A 15,913-nucleotide genomic window follows, 5' to 3' on the forward strand; every position below is an offset into this window, starting at 1 on the left:
AACTTCGAGACCTTGTTCCGAAATGGCTGAAGTGGCAGTTATATTATACCCTAATTCAATCACATCTTCAGTATTGTTTACTTGTTTGGGGATCTACAACGAAAACTAACCTCACGAGGCTGATAACAGTACAGAAAAAAGCAATACGATATGTCGAAAACCTTGCATACAATGATCATACAGGTTTGTACTTCTCTAAGCATTATATTCTAAAAGTCAATGAATTATTTGAGTTGAAACTGCTTTCTTATGTGTTTAACGATATCAAACATCATCCCACTAAATATGTTCAATTAAACTCTAGTAGTGACGCACCTTATAAATTAAGGCACGTCAGTTACAGAGTACCATTCGTAAGGACTAACTATGGAACCGAAATGCTTTCATATTTAATTCCCAGTCTTCTAAATAAACATACACAGGTCATAGAAATTATTCAGAAATCTGTTTCCCAAAAGTCATTCAATAGAAATTCTAAAGCTTACCTCCTTTCTCGCCCGAATGATTAAAATTCTTGATGTCCCTGTTTTTCCGTCAACTCTTTGAATTCTCGTGTTTTTCTTGTTGTGATGTGTCTTGTAAATATTTACTTTAATTATGTCATTGCAAAAGTATGCACCTTCCTCCTACTTTTACCTTGTATAATTATGTGTTGTTTTTTGTAATGAGAGTGTATGAAGCTCTTGCTTCTTTTGCCGCTTGTCGTGAGCATTGTGTCGGGTTCTTGGGCCCCGTCAGGCAGAGTGCATCTGCCTTTTGCCCCTGCATCCGAGACCTTGTTGTCTAAATAAAGATCTATCTATCTAACTCCAGGGGACCAGCGGTACGTGGTCGTCGTACATTCGGAGGTGCATGCGTGGATCCCGGGGAAGTGGTCTGATCATCAGCAGTTCCGATTTGAGCGGGGAGCACATAAGGCCCATATTGGTCAGGTTCGAGGTGATGGTATCAACTGCCAATTGTAAGGTGTCTTGCGCCCCTCCTGTGGAGCCTTCAGTCGTTGATGTCGGCGTATATTGCCGAGTGGAGGTCAGGTATGTCGGTCAGTTGTTTGGCCAGCGGGGCTAGAGTTACATTAAATAAGAGGGGGGAGAGAAGAGCTCCTTGTGGAGTGCCCCGGTTGGGGAGGGAGAACGGAGGTGACGGTATAGTGCCGAGTTGGATCTGGGCCGTTGATTGTGTCTTATTAAGAAGGCTTGGATGTAGCACCACATTTGCGAAGGTTATGTTCGTGGCTAGTATTGTTTCTGGCTACTTTAACTATCTTATCCATATTTTTATTTATTTTATTTACATGATACTGGAGACCTTTTTGGTCCAAGCAGGGAGGCAAAAGCAAATTGTACAAGAAATTGTTACAGAGCATTGAACAAATGCAGCTTACGTACATATGTATGTTTAAAATTCATGCATGCAGCTATAAAAGCACTCCGAGATACATCTTCGTCAGATCTAAAATAGTCACAAATGCAAGTTTCAGAAGGGCATTTTGAGTGGTTAAAAGATATATATTGCTAATGACATTTCCCTCTTTGTCTCTTAGCGCATACATCTAGTATCTACCTATGAGTAGTTTTTTCTTCACTGCTTTTAGGCTACCTCCGTTCCACTCCTACCTTTATCCCTTCCTTTGCGGCGCTTTTCGGGTTGTCCACCGAGATGTGTGATGCAGTTACTGCATCATTTCCTTTCCTTACAACCAATTCTCAAACTAATTTTGTTTTCTTCAGGGCTCGGCTTAAAACCTCGGAAGTCCGTCTCAAATACAGGAAGCATCCAGTAGCAGCCGGCCTCAACACGACTGATTCCTTGTTGCGTGCTGCCCCTTTCCATGTTGATCGTATTATTAACTCTTCCTCAAAACACATTAAAAAAAGTAATCAAATCAGTTCCAAATTACGATGCACAGAGCGATCTCCACAAAAGCGATTGGCTCTCCGAAGCGCGCGTCCCGCCCTACAACTTTGATAGGGCACACTACACTCTCTCTTAAAATTAAAAAGAAAACAAACTAAACTGACCCCGGAGTTGAGTTCTACACGGGTCTATCCGGCGCCTTCCTAGAACACATTCAATTATGACCTCCCGAGCGTTTCCCACGCTTAAGACGTTGCCGTAAACCGGAAGGGTCACTGTCGTGCGATCTCCCGTTCGGAGTGGGGGGGGGGGGGGGGGGGGGGGGCGATTTGTAGTTGGCCGTTTGCGATCTGCTGTCGCTTGCCGTTCTGATCTTCTTTCTTAGAACTCTCCTATCTCCTTCTCTCTTCTTGGTTTTTGCTTTTTTCCTGGCGGCGAGGGCTAACATTGTGTGGCTGACGACCCTGTTTCGCGCCATATTAGGTTACAGTGGTGGTGCGCAGTTGGCGTGCGTAGGGCTTTTTAAGGGCTCCTGTCCAGTCCCCATGTTGGGCTCCTGTCCAGTCCCCATGTTGGGCTCCGCGGTGGGCGGCTGGCGCCTTTGTTGAACACCAAAACTTTTTTATGGCTTCTCATTTTTTAATGGCGATCTCCGCTGCAAAAGAGGGCGCACCGAGACAGCAAAATTCTTCCCAAATAACCAAAACAGCTTAGAACGGTTCCACGAAGTGCACTCTGAACACGCAGAGAAGAACGGCTAGATGCATTACACCATTTCTTGTCACCAGAACTTTCACAGATAGCATAGGCTAGGGCTATAAGATAAAAAACCAGCAAACGGTGACCTCCTACTAGTAATCCTGTACAACCACCAGCACGAAAAGTAAGCAGAAGTCACCTCTTTTGGAGACACACCTGTGACACTCAACCCACCCCGATCCTTGAACACAGTGCGAGGAGTTAACGCAGACGACGGCCTTAGGCATGTAACAGAAGTACTTCTTGAAGGACTAGAGGAACAAAACGTGACTAACGTGTAGATAATAAAAATGAGGAGAGGCGACCAAGAAATAGCCACGAAACACATCATCCTGACTTTCGCATCAAGCATATACTCCCAGAATCCGTAGAAATCGGCTGTATGAAACTTCACTTCGGGCAGTACATACCAAACCCACGACGTTGCTTTCAGTGCCAACGGTATGGCGACAGCTCTCAGAGCTGCCGAAGCCAACTGACTTGCGCGAAGCATGCTTCACACGAACATGATTCTGATAACTGTACACTTAAACCACATCTGTGCGTAAATCGTGAGGGCAGCCATCCGGCGTACTCATGTGCATGCCTAATAGCGATATGCGAAATACGCAGCGCCAACTCTCGCCGCTCCGAGAACCAAGTCCTCCGTGTTGGTTCCGTACAGAAAACGAAACCGCGGCCCAGCGTTTCGTTAAAACGGCTGCGCTTCGTTTGAAAAGTGAAATGCCGATGGGCTTTTACGCTACGGTGTCCACTATGCAAAGAAACTACGATGCGTGCCAGAACCTGGTGTGTTCTAGCTTGTCGCTTTTCTATTTCTTTTACTCTGTCCCAACTTAATAAATTGGGTTGGGTTATTAAGCATGAACCAACTAGCCCACACCAGAATCCTCTGTCCCAACGTTCTCCAAATGTCATGCGATCGAGGTACAAACTTAGGCTCTAAGCACGAAAACATTCTAAAAAAAAACTATAATATCTTCCGCCGCAACCGAGAGCAGGTTAGCAGACGTTCGGATGGCGTTCCCATCATCGTTAAAAATGGAGATGCATTTCGCGAACACAAGCTTAAAACTAGATTAGAAACTGTGGCAGCCATCCTACAAACATTTAAAACATTTACGGTATGCTGCGTGTACCTGGAGCGACATGTTAATCTAAGCAATCATGAATTAGAAGACCTTTTGGAGCAGCACCCAGAGCCATATCTAATATCTGGAGATTTTAACGCGCACTCCAGCTTTCAGGGTACTGACAAAACTGACACTAGAGGACAATTCATTGAGGATGTTATACTCTGTAATGACCTCTATCTATTAAACACTGGAAAACCAACCTGTTGTTCTCCTAGCTCAGGACAAATGAGCTGTATAGATTTATCTTTCAGTTCGCCATCTATTTTTAGATACAAAATGGGATGACCTAGATAACCCACATGGAAGTGATCATCTGCCTATACAAATCAACATCTTCACTAGAAGTCACTCCATCAAAATCATGACGTTGGAAGCTGCATCTCGTCTACAGGGCACTGTTCCGAGAAAAGGCCAGCCTAGAAAAAAATAGTTACCGACAACCTCAGTTTTAGACAACCTTAACGAACTTTTCACGAAGTACTATTACCGCTGCGCGCCTAGTCATCCCTCAGTCCTCTGGAGTAGTGAAACAGAGTAAAAAAGTATTGCATACAAGAACGTAGGGAAGCTAAAAAGATAGAAAACAATGCTTGGGGATTTTCCCGTAGGTATGCAACGCAGGATAATTGAACAAACTTTGGTTTGGTTTCGTTTATGGGGTTTAACGTCCCAAAGCGACTGAGGCTATGAGAGACGCCGTAGTGGAGGGCTCCGGAAATTAGGACCACCTGGGGTTCTTTAACGTGCACTGACATCGCACAGTACACGGGTCTGTTAAGAAGGCGAGAGCGAAAGACCGATATATCTGTCACAGTGCCGCAAAAACTTCTCGGCAAAATTATGTGTCGTCATAAACAGATCAACAACATTAAAACACATATGGGAGAAAGCTCTAAAGATAAATGGCAGCTATTCCCCATTCACAGTTCGCCTTCTGACAGCCCCTGCTGTAAAGACAGATATAGAACAGGAAAGCATTTCGGGTGAATACTTTTCTAAAGTTTCCAGTTCGTCACAGTACACAGAAACAGTCCTAAAATACAAAAACACAGCTGAAAAACACACTGACAACAAGTGGCAGCACAAATGAACCTTGCAATAGTTCAATCACGCTTCAAGAAATCCATGAACTAATTTCCACTGATAAAAAGGCTGCACCCGACCCATATGAAGTACCGTCTTTGTCAAAAGTAACCAGGCTGGATGGTTTGCTTCTAGCTCGTGCAGTGAAGTCCTCACGGCTTCCCTGAAGCTGTAATGGTCGTTAAAGGTAAGGACTGGGTGTCTTCTTACCTTCCAACATCTTTTGATCTTTAGGAAAGCCCCATGGGCTCCACTATACAAGCTAGAAGCAAACCATGCAGCCTGGTTACTTTTGACAAAGACGGTACATTATCAAATGCTAGCCTATCTCTCCAGATATGTCGTAGATACACTTTGAAGACTTTTTTGTAACAAATTTTGGGCATTGGGTAAAGTACCCGAAGCCTGGAGAAAAACTATTATTGTGCAGTTTCTTAAACCAGGAAAGCCACCAACCTCTCCTAACAATTATAGACCCATAGCCCTTACCGGTTGCCTCTCAAAATACTTTGGCAGTGAAGGGGCAGTGACCACCGCTTAGTCGCTGCACCGCTTCGACAGTAGTGGTATTAGGACTTAGAAGTCTTAGACGATTTAGATCTGATGACAAGCCAGACATAACTATGAAATGAACAGGCGATGTGACACAAATATTGGCTAGCGGTTTAGCAATGCTAAGTACTACATATTGTGTGAAAGCACACTTTTTTGCAGGTGGAAAGCACCACCACGTGGCTGAAAGCGCGATTCAGGTGCCCATTGACCCACGGAGGCAGTTATGTGTGCCTCCAAACACGTCATTGTCAATGCCAATTTACTTAATGTGCGCCAGTGGCCTAGGTTCCAGTGCCCCGTTTCTGCAGCAAAGTTGTCAACGCCAATGTGCATTGTTCTAGCGCCGTGTATTTGCCAGAACATTGTACACAGCAACAAACGTACCGCACATCTCTGTCAGTATACCGCCAGGTAGCTCAAAGCGCGATTATTTTCATAGTACTCTTAGCTGGTGAAAAAGACGATGTGCAATGCATAGCGCGAGAGAGTGTTGGAGTTTGATTGATTGATTAAAAACATCCTTATTTGTTCAGTATTCTCAGAACATGTGGGTGGGCCGCCTAGTCCGGTAGTCCATTGGCTGCTGCTGCTGCGCTGGCCCTCCCCACCAGCGAGCGCTGACGGTCAGGATCATAGCTGAGCAGAATAGCCTCCCACTGCTCCTCCGAGGGGTTGGGAATGGGGTAATTAAGGGATTAAATTGGCATGCCCACACCATATGGTAGAGGTTAACTACCTCTCCACTGTGTGGGCACTGCGGAGAGTATAGTGTAGGCTACCACTGGTGTAATTTAGCTGGCAACCAACACATACCCAACACCAGTGTTGGAGTTTAACACGTTGCATCATCGGCGATATCCAGTGTTTTCATCATCACGTTGCATCATCGGCGATATCCACACAGTCTTCGTAACTTTTGTGATGGACTCGTCTTTTGAATCAATGAGGCGTGATAACCATTTTCGGCCAGTAAGCGCTGGCGGCCTTTGTTTAGTCCACCTTTATGCCCGACAGATGGTTTCACGTTTCATGTTTTTTCGGGACGCTACACACCAAATAGTGCGTGCATTCTTGCAAGAAAATTTAGCTCGTGCTTTGCCGAGCATCATTATGCCTTCTGATGCTTCTGATCGTTCATGATTGTGGGGATTCATGCATGAGGTGTATTTGTCTGTTCGTTTCTTACTTGTTCCTTTTCCCCCTGAGATTCTTTTTTTCGGTGTCGAGGAAACAGTTGTACAAAGACTTAATTAGTATGCTCTTTCCTCCGCCAGTGTATCGCTCTCTGTATTTTGGTTTACCAAGACATTACGTACTCAAGAGAGTACGTAAAATGCCTCGCTCGCCTTGTACGAAAACATTTTTCTTTAAGTTACACACTGAGACATTATCAGTTAAAACATGGCTAGAGAAAAAGGTTATTTTTGTGTCTACGATGAACTGCCACCTTTGTGATGCTCCTGAAATGATTGAGCTTTGTTTCATTAAATGTAAATATGCAACGCTCCTCTGGGACATCACATAACAGGCATGAAAAAAAAAAGACTTAATTCGACGACGCATTCTTCACGATTTGTCACTGCAGTACCGTTTGTTGATGAACTCTGAGATATGTTATTTTTAATTGGATTACGCAGCTAATGGAACTCACGCATAATATACTGACATTGTGAATCTGTTGTTTCTATTAAAGACCATTTCTGTAGAATGATTGTGCACCTAAAAGATTTGTATGTCCAGAACGAGTTTGAACCGGAGTGGCATTCACTTTGAGTGCTGTGTTATTCATTGCCCTTTTTCTAGTTCCTTGTTGCTTAGTTGTGTCGTGTTATGATGATTAGCTATGCGCTGCAAATTGACTCTTTTCTCGGGGTTCAGTGCTTATGTGCGTTGTTGTGCCATTGTTTTCTTAATGTTTGTAGGTAGCTCATGTATACATAACACATCGCATCATTTTAACTTTTGCCGCCGCGCTGGCTCAGTGGTTATGGTGCTCGGCTGTAGACCCGAAAGACGCGGGTTCGATCCCGGCCGCGGCGGTTGAATTTCTTTTGAGGAGAAATGCTAGAGGCCCGTGTACTGTGCGATGTCAGTGCACGTTAAAGAACCCCAGGTGGTCGAAATTTCCGGAGCCCTCCACTACGGCGTCTCTCATAGCCTTAGCCGCTTTGGGACGTTAAACCCCATAAACCAAACCAAACCATTTTAATAATCAGGTTGAAAAAAAAAAAAAGCGGCGATAGCCTAGTACGCTCGTGCAGTGGCCAGCGTAGCTGATCTTTTCATGCCGCCGCGCGTTCGAATTCGAGTCACGGCAATTGTTTTTCTATTTATTTATTTACGATTTGCCGAAGGTGGACCTCAGGGTCTAGTTCCACGCAAACCGGTGGGCTGGTTTGACCTCGAGAAGTAATGGCTTTGCACCAACTAAAAGTCAGCCCATAGGTACATACGGACTGATGGAGTACTCATGGTGGGGGCAAAGGCCTATGAAAAATTCATGTTTTGATATTTTTTACAGCCGAAGGTGTGGTCAGTGACACTTTTCGTTCTATTACAGCGTTATTTTTCTAAAGGGGGAGAAGGGGTGGCCGCTTTCCCTCTAGTATTCAGCTGTCTCACAACGGTACGAGTGTCCTTCGCAAGGCATAAAAGCGCTTGGCTTTGTAAAGCAACCACACATGTTCGATGCCCTTGCTGTACAAGGGTATTTGAAAATGTTATGAACCACAAAGTCAGATGTACGATGATAGCAGCTCTGCTTTTACGAGGCTATTCGCTGAGGCAGCTTAGGTTTCCAGAGAAAACAAACCGACACATATACTTCGCAGTCAGCCATATTGACAATATTCAATCTGAATTTATTTTGTTTTGTTCATATTGCAATGCCTTCTATTTTCTCTCTGTGTAGAGCAAGGCAGTTAACAGGATACTCGTATAGATAACCGATCTGCGCCTCTTTTTTATGATTATCTCAGTTTTCGTGCTAGGTCTCTGCAATGCTTATCATTCGAAATACTGATTGGCGTTTTCTTACAGGTGAATGAAATTTAGCGATTTGAGATCTCAGCTGATGTTTGTTGCTTTGAGAAGGGCTTACTCAAAGTTGTTTTACTGGGAAAAGAAAACTTAAGGTATGAAGAAAAATGAAGATGCCTTCGAAGCTTTCTTGCCTCAGAATTTTGCGAATGTGCTAAAGAAGGATGTAAGAGGGACTTTTGTATGGTGTCTACGGGTGGTTTTCCAGGAATTATAAGTATTCTTTCTACAACGACAGGACTTTCTAAACAAGAACAGCTTTTTGTTCTGCGAGTGTTTTCCCTCGAAGTAATATTCCTATGCAAAGCACATACATAAAATATCATCGGGTGCATGTGGACGAGCCGAAATTGAGGCAAAGGAAAAAGGCGAAAATTCCGTTCTCGCTTTTTCCTCAATAGGCCCGCATTGTTTGTGATTGTTCAATACTGCAAAGATGTCAGCTCTAAAACAAATAGTGGAGAAAGAAGAAAGACATAAAAACAACACATTCACCACTGCCTCCTTTGTTTTTTCTTGTGTCCCTTCTTGAGTTTTCGTCCTAACTTCTTCACAGCATGCGATACCAACTAGCCCGGCGGCATGCTAGCCTTGACAGTGCTAGCCTTGCCTGAGCTTACCTCATGTACTTGTAAGTATCGCACGGACTGGTTTCTTAAGGCTACAGACATGAGTGCGCGCATAATCCAGTGTAGATATAATGCTGCGTTATTTCACTGTCACTGGCGCTTCGCCGGGAGGTATTCGCAGTTCAGTTTTTGTACTTAGGTTGTGTACTGTAATCAAGGCAATATCGGTGGCTGAAAACCGTCGAAAGGGCACTCAATAGCTTTAAAAGCGTACGAACTGGAACCCATATGGTGAGGTCAGGGCAGAAAATGCAACGGCAGAGTACACTATTGCGAGTTTGAAATGGTGAAGTTGCCTACGCGTCCTAGCGTTGCAGTGGTCGGATGCATCAGTAAGGCGGTCAGTTAGGGAATGCATCCGAGCTAGCCTCAGTATAGGCACTGTTAGCCATTTGTGGCGGTGGACACGTGATCAGTTCGCGGAAGGGGGGGGCTTATATTTAAGAAGCCGAAATTCCAAATACGCACTTGTGATCTTGGATGTCAGTTCACGCGGCGCAGTGCGAGCATATCAAAGATGTTGATGACGACGATAGCCCCTCCTGTGGTAGTTTTTTTTTTTTTTTTGACATGCAGGACCTGCATCAGTTGGCTTTTGAATCCCAGCACCTTTTGTGTGGTTAAATTTTTAAGGCAGAAGCCATTAATGCCTCGTCTTTGTAAGCAGGAGTTGTCGACAGAAATGTCACGCTTTTCAATTGGTCGAAACGGTAGTGACGTTACAGTGCGCGAATTTCAACCCATGCAACCAATTAAGGGGATGGTATAGTGATGCTTCAAGTAACTCCAAGTGAAATAAAAAAATAAATAAACCAGACCAGGAAATTGGTCGAGTTGGGGAATCGAACCAGGGTCTCCGGAGTGCGAGAGGAGCACGCTAAATACTACGCCGCGCCCACACGATGGTTTGGAGTGAACAAAAGCGCATCTAGTGAATACGGTGTCTTCGTTCACTCCCATCTTCCTCCCTTCACTTACGGCGCTGTTCAGGTGTCCATCGAGATATGCGAGACATACACATTTCCTGTTCTCAAAAAACCCATTTACCGTCGAGCAAGGCGTATAGCCGAATAGGCGATGGCGTTCTGGGACTCCCTGGCAGCGTTGCAAGAAGCTGTCGCGTTCCACTATTAGAGGCGAAGCTTAACATCTTAACCACACATCAGTAACACGAGCAGCAACACCGCGCTCAAGACTTTTGCCTCACCGCACTTTAGCTCAACAAAGCGCCCCGCTGAATTTTTCACTGCCTGTGTAGTCTATTCCTCAAAGAACAGCAGTCCACTCGATTGTGGCGCAGGTTGATCCGCATGATGAAGTTCATGATGAAGTTCGTTCGGACGGGCCTGCAAGCTGCGTCGCTGCACGGAACAACGGACTCGGCAGTCGGCGGTGCTTCCCAGGCTGTCTTAGAATCCGCAGAGGCATGTATCGCTAAATGCGATGCCACTTTCGGTGTACGAGTTGCTAAGTTACAGTTTTAGATTCCTAATGGCGGAAAAATGCCTTCCCAGGTTTTAGGAATTTGAGGGATTTAACGAAATAATTCATGACTGCACTTCACTTCGTTAAATCGAGTTTTAAATGTATACGCTTCGGTTGCCGCTTGCGTCTCCAAGAGAGTTTTGTCCCGTATGGCACACGACATCTTTTAGTGCAGGGCACGTCATTTCGCATTTAGCGACCTCAAACAATCAACTCCAGGCTACTGACCACGAAGTCTGCTAGATAAACGAACAAACATTTTTCACACAGCGAAAGTTTTTATAAATTGTTTGTTATTGCATCTCAACTGTAGCAAATATGAAACCGCTCGATGAAAACTGCGAAGTTCACGCACATTTTGGCTAGATGCTATACATAAACTTGGACCTGTTGAGGCGGTTTAGTAGATACGGCGTTCGGGAGCTGAGCCAAAAGATATGAGATTCCATCTTGGCCATGGCGGTGTAATTTTGGGGATAAAAAAAGTAAAACCTCCTGTGTGCTGTGCAATGTTAGCTGACATTAGCCCCAACCATCCAATGCGGAGTTTCTTCTTGCCATGCGCAGGCAAGTTACGTTAAACCTAATAAACCCTATCACACTGTATCTTAACCCTGGTGGTCATAAGATCATGTACTGAAGTCTGTGTTTAATACAATAGATTATGTTCACCGCCCTATTGCCCAATATGGAGACTGTGTACAGAGTCACTCCCTACAAATAAAAACAAACTGAAGACATAAAACTACTCAGGAGAGAGGACACAGAAAAGATGCAGACAGGACGAGCGTAGACTAACAACTGATTTATTGGACGAGAAACGACCTTCCTTGAAGAGCAACGCATACGGAACCAAACTTAACGCCCAAAAGGAAAATTCGTTTGTTCTGGTACCATGCCACTACAAGTGAACATAGATTTCAAATTGAACATTGCAAGGTTAACTTCGATGTGTGCAGCGCACCGGATGCGACGTGCACACATTTGCACCACAACTACCACCTTATCTATAGTTCGATGCCTGGTTAGCGTCACCGGCGCATGTGGCGTAACGGATGCACCTATGTCGAAGGTATAACTACAGTGCCAAAGACCTTTTGTTTACGTGTTTCAAGAGTGAGGGCGTTGAGCTCCGCCTTATTAATGACCCGCACGATTTAGGAATAAAAAGAGAACGAGGGCAGTGCTGGATGCTAAGACGAGCCTAAGTTGTGGAGAGCTTCATACGCAAAGAATTTGAGCCATGATTTCTGGGGTGCTCTTTTTTGCCGTCGCCGCGTGTTCGCTGGTGGCAGGCTCCGTGCAGACGCCGGAGCTAACCGCCTGTTCAAGTGAGTACCATGCGGACCCAATCCTTTCAGAATAAATTTAGTTTTTATTGTAGAGCTAGTCATCCAATGTGTGCGTCAACGAGCATATATATCACAAAAATTGACAGCCCATAACTCTTGAATTAATGCAGGCCTTCTGAGGTAAGGCATATTTGATTTAAATCTAGTACAGCACACTGCATGGCTCAAACGCAGGACAAGAGAGATGGGTGATGAAAGAACAAAAATACAGCATTGTGTCTGCGTGGCTATCTTCGGGCAACCTTGTATTTGTTACTATGGTTCTACACTGAAAGCTGACACTTAGGTTTCACTCAGAAACCACACTAATATCACTGAACAGCACTGAAGAATGAACAGTGAGACTTGTTTCTCTTTCCTTTGAAACAAAGCGATATATTTCTTATAGCAGTGACCTGTGACAGTTTACAGCAGGCGTATTAAATTCAACGCGCGAAACTCCTTGTTTTGATATTGTGCTGATCTTTCACTCTACAACGCAGGTACTAAAGAAATAGACATAAGCGACGTCACCATTTCGGAGGCCAAAATTGGAGCAAACTTGACGCTGGACTTCACACTGAAGGTTTCACAGCAACTTGACTCGGATCCAAAACTTGAACTCACATTCACCAGAAAGGATGGAACGAAGGTTCCTTGCTACGGCGTAATCGGCTCATGGTACGGATGTCTTCAGCGTGCTGTTATGAAGAATTTCTCAGTTCCCGGTTACCATGTAGTGATTATCATTACCCGGGGAAAATGCCTTTCAACTTTAAAGGCTCCGCACAGCGTCAGCAGTGCGCACCGCAGGCAGTATACCCGCACAATGCGTCAACCAACTTATAGTGCGCAGTCTTCAAATACCTGTCTCGGCGCTTTCTTATTTTTTTTCCAGGTGTAAATGACCACAGGTTTTGTGTTCTTCGCAGTAAAGGCGGTGATTCTAGGGAGAGAAGGGAACAAAAAAATTGCTGAGGCTCAGCTTAGCTAAGCCTGGGGAATGCGAAGAATATTAGTGGCTAGGCTTGGTAATACATGGCTTTCCTTGGTTGAATACTTGGTCATTTTAATACAACCACTAGAAGCCTTCGTCGTGGGGGAAGACAACGGCATGGCTACAGCGGAACGCCGACTAACCCCGAGACGCGCGTTGGGTGAGCGCCTGGATTGCCACGGAAGCCGCGTCTGCCTGTCCGGTGGAGCGAGCGTTTCACCTACACCGAGAGTGAACGCGCGTTCGAAATGCGCGGGAATGCGCGGGTGTGACGGCTAGGGGTCCCACGGCGACGGCGCCAGGTGGAGGCCGGCTCTCTCATCCGATGTCACGTGGTGTGACGTCACGGTGTCACGTGGTGTGACGTCACGGTGTCACGTGGGGGTCCCACGGCGACGGCGTGAGTGGTAGCTCTAGCAATATGCTTCGCATAAAAATTGCAGGGGACACTTAGGATCCGTCTTAAAGGTATGAGGCAATAGCGTACTGGTTTTATTCTCGTATATACAGAAGCTCATTCTCTACGTTGCAGTCATAGATCCGTGGGGGTTCCTCATACCCCTTCCGGTGCAGCGGTGCAGCGGTTAAGCGAGGCGCCACTGCCCTGCGATGGCAGGTGCTTCCAGTGGTCGGCCTTGTGCGACCCAGTTCGCTCTTTTATTCACGAGTCACCAATGATTACCTGCCACCTGTCACGGGTGGACAGTTTGCTTACTATCGAGTAGGAAGGTTGTGACGACGCCACAGAGTCTCGTGAGATAGGTGTCCCACCTGCCTGCTTGGTTGCTCTTTGGGGACCACTTGCCAGAGCCATGCTCGGCATTTTTCGCTCGCAACACCGACGCCGGGAGGGGACAGAGTGGAAGACCGGAAGGGGACATAGTGGGTGAGGAAAGAAATGCGGGATGTCCTCCTAGTCGTAATCAAGAGGAAGAAATGGGTTCGGGAAGGGCATGTAACGCGAAGTCGAGATAACCGCTGGTCCTTAAGGGTATCAGAGTGGATTCCCAGTGAAAGCAAGCATAGAAGAGGGAAGGTTAGATGGGCGGATGATACTAAGAAGTTTGCGCGGATAAGGTGGCCGCAGCTGGCAAAGGACAGGGTTAGTTGGAGAGACATGGGAGAGGCCTTTGCCCTGCAGTGGGTGTAGTCAGGCTGATGATGATGATGATGATGAGACTGCGTCTACAGCCTGACGCTGAGACCTGCTGCTGAAAATCGTTGGTGTATAAGGTTTATGCATATGGTAAACTTGGTTTTACTGCTGCAGACTTCAGGCCTAGGCAGCTGTCATGCTTCAGAAGAGAGAAATAAAGAGAGGGGAAAGGCAGGGATGTTAACCAGAAAGGTTTCCGGTTGGCTACCCTGCACTGGGGAAGGGAATGAGTGGATAAAAAGGGAAGAGAAGAGAGAAGGAACGAGAGACAAAGTCACAATCGAGCAAGCAAGGCAGTCTCTCGGAAAGACAAAACATTGTCTTATGAGCCTTGATGGTAGTCGGCTGTTGTGGCCACGGGCAGAGGATCTTGGGCTCTGTAAAGGGCGGGGATAATCGTAAAATGTTGGGCAGATTCGGTTCACAGATCCCTAGAATGGGAAGCGGTTTTGTCTGAAATCTGGGACTGGAGCCCGCGGGCATTCCACTGAGAAATAAAAGCTTGTTTGACTTTCTTCGGAAAAGATAGTTCCGGGGGAGCCATGGTGTCTTCTATTGTAGAGCTGCAAGAACTGGCTGTAGCGCGTCCAGTACTTGCAATGCGTTGTGTGCTACTGGCGTGCGTAAGCTGGACAGCAGATCACGCATGACATTCATCAGTGACGTGAGTATTGGAATCACTTGCATATCTTGGCCAAGGTCGGAATCATGCCTTTTGTCCAGATCAGTCGTAGGTGGCGCAGACATACGGTGCGGCAACGTACTTGACGCGGTGCGCGCTCTAGGCTTTGGTAGTGGTGGCCACGTGGTATCAGAGACAGCAGGTCGTGAGTCACCGGTCGCCGGGCTTTCCTGATTTGTTGTCGGTGGAGGCGGACAAACTGCAGTGCCGCTTGGGGTCTTCTCTTCGAAGGTATTTTTTTCCTTCAATAACCTTCGGCGGCGGCGCGAACGACGTCGTCGCACCTTAGCAGCGGCTTCTCGGTGGGTGGAATGGTCACGCACCATTTGCTTCAGTACCGCCCTCTCGGTCTTTAGGCGAGGGCAGTCGTTCGAAGAAGAGTCATGAGGGCCACGACAGTTGACGCACTTCAAGGCAGTCGCGCGGCAACTGTCGCCGCTGTGGGGCTCAGAGCATCTTGGGCACACGATGGAGTTGTGACAGACGCCGCTCACATGGCCAATCCTCATACATTTCCTACACTGTAGTGGCTTAGGTATGAATGGACGAACTGGGTGACGAAAGTGCCCCACCTTCACGTATGATGGAATGCAGTCACCCTTGAACGTAAGCTTGACGCATGTAGACCTTCCAAGGCGCTGAACTTGCATTATGGAAATGCTGTTGGTTGCCGGCTTGATTAAGATGGGCAAGTCGGCGTCAGGGATGGCGATGTCGACGTTGTAAATTACGCCAGCCGTGGTACCGCTGTCTTTTAGAATAAGAGGACGTACACTGAAATTGCCAAGTTTGGTGATGGCAGCCAAAATGTCTAGCTCGCTTCGCTTCATGACATCGATGGCAATGATGTTCTTGTGGGGGTTTATTCTAACGTCTTTAATCCCTCCTGGTACAAGACTCTCAAGAAACACAGAGATGGCTTGCCTGTTTAGTAGATTCAAGTTGTCCGTAGACTCCAATGGCACGAACAAGGCTGTATGTACCTCGGCACTTCGCGCCCTGATGATCGTATCCTTACTTGAGGACGTCGTTGACGTCGACTCATTTTGTCTGCGCAGTCTGCGCTTGGCCTTCTTACTAACGACGGGTATGAACCCATCGTCGGTCGAGGAGCCATCACTTCGAGGAGCCGAGCAGTCATCACCATACACAACGGTGTCCTGGCTGCTTGAGTCACTCGGGGCGTACAGGCGCTTCCTCTGGG

The sequence above is a fragment of the Amblyomma mixtum genome, chromosome 9 (assembly GCF_055824585.1).
Source record: "Amblyomma mixtum isolate Tamu chromosome 9, ASM5582458v1, whole genome shotgun sequence".
In the NCBI taxonomy this organism is placed as follows: Eukaryota; Metazoa; Arthropoda; class Arachnida; order Ixodida; family Ixodidae; genus Amblyomma; species Amblyomma mixtum.